Source organism: Myotis davidii, unplaced genomic scaffold, assembly GCF_000327345.1.
Source record: "Myotis davidii unplaced genomic scaffold, ASM32734v1 scaffold6, whole genome shotgun sequence".
NCBI classification, from domain to species: Eukaryota; Metazoa; Chordata; class Mammalia; order Chiroptera; family Vespertilionidae; genus Myotis; species Myotis davidii.
Window position 1 is genome coordinate 17,094,208 of NW_006383011.1, and position 1,710 is coordinate 17,095,917.

Here is a 1,710-nt window from a genome sequence, read left to right on the forward strand (position 1 = left end):
TTCCTCACTGCCAGACTGCAAACCATCAAAAAACGGAATTGCATTTACAAAGTGGAGGCCTCCTTCCACTCCTTCCAGACTGACCCTCACACAGCAAACCAGTATTTCAGATCCCTCCGCCAAACGTTGCCCTGGGCCTGGGTGGTGAAGGGGCAGAGGGGGAAACGCGGCTCCCCTGCCATTTTCTGGGAGCTGCAGACAAATTAAAAACCTCCTTACCAGCCATTCATTCCCAGGAGGCCTCTTCCTTCCCCCGCAGGGGGCTGCAGTGCGGGAAGGAGGTCGGATTCTGGGAGGCTGGGCCTCCCGGGCTCTCAAGGAGGGGGAGCCAGCCTGCAAGAAAGGCGCCAGAGAGGCCCTAAGCCCGAAGCAGAGACTGGCAGGCAGGGAGTGGGGGCAAAGTGCAGCCCAGGTCACTGGGGAAAAAGAAATCTCAAAATAAGGGAGTGGGGGAAAGTTCCACTTCCAGCCTAATGATGAAAGAAGCCTGGGGAGAGAGGGGGCGGGGGCGCCCGAAGGAGGGAGAGCAGGAAGTGAGACGTGGCAAAGAGCAGAAAGTTTCTGAACCGCACGGGCTATTGACGGAGCACAGGCCCGGGAGGGGCCGCTTCCGCACGCAGAGGCCGGTGAACCACTGATTTGGAGGGCCTGGAGGTGCATTTGCTTGGGGCTCCCAAAGAGGAAGGGCAAAATGCCCTCTGAAGGGTGGGACGAATTGATTTCCCAAAGATGAACAGCATCACTGCCTCCCAATGCCGTCTCCGGTCCCCCTCCTGCTCCTGGAGGCAGCAGGTGACCTGGGCCCGGGCCTCCGGAGGCGCCTTTGTTCGGGGGCATTCTGCAGCGCGCCCCGCCCCCGCCCCTTGCACCTGGGCGGCGGCCTCCGCAGGCACTTGCTCACCCTCACCCTTGGCTGGCCCGCGGGGCGGGCTGGGCGGATGCCTGTGTATGTGAAAAGCCGCGATCCTCCAACTCGTTTTCCCTTCTGGCTGGACACACTCGCTAGTGGTTGTCCTGTTCACGCTGCCAGCCACGGAAACCCACTCCCGGGAAAAGAACAGTTGGCCGGCAGCACTTTATCCGGGAAGACAAGTTTGTGACCGAGGCCGCCGAGCGGGATACCCTCACGGTGGATGGCGAGAGCCCGGCCCTCGGGGACCCCGGCTCTGCCCTCCGATCCGCAGGGGCTCCCCGCTGAGTTCTAATCCGACCCCTCGGAGGTTTGCTAATTTAATTGTGTAATGGTCCACACCTGAGACGTGCCCTAAACTATCTTCAGGACATGACTTAGCTTAAAAGAAAGAGTATTAAGAGCATTAAAATAAGAGCATTAGGACAGGGACTTAGACATGGAAAGCTCTTACCATCTCTCACACATCTGAGTCAAGCAGAAGGGAACTGGAGGAGGGGGGTCGACCTCCAGTTAGAAAAAACAACAAGAAGTAATTAAAGTTCTTGCCAAGTGATTCTGAAATACGTATTTAGCCCTTGTAAGTTAAATACCTTGGGTTTTTTAACGAGCGATTTCCCCAAACATCTATTATTCACGTCAGTAGGACAGACAGTAAAGCGCTGTAAGATTTATACAAACCAAAAGACTTCCCATGTTAAAGGTTAATGAAAGTGTAATTTGAATCATGAAATCTTTATGTGTCGGCTCAGTTTACACCGAGGGCTCATTAAGGATGCGGCGGGGACCGCGGGCGGCGG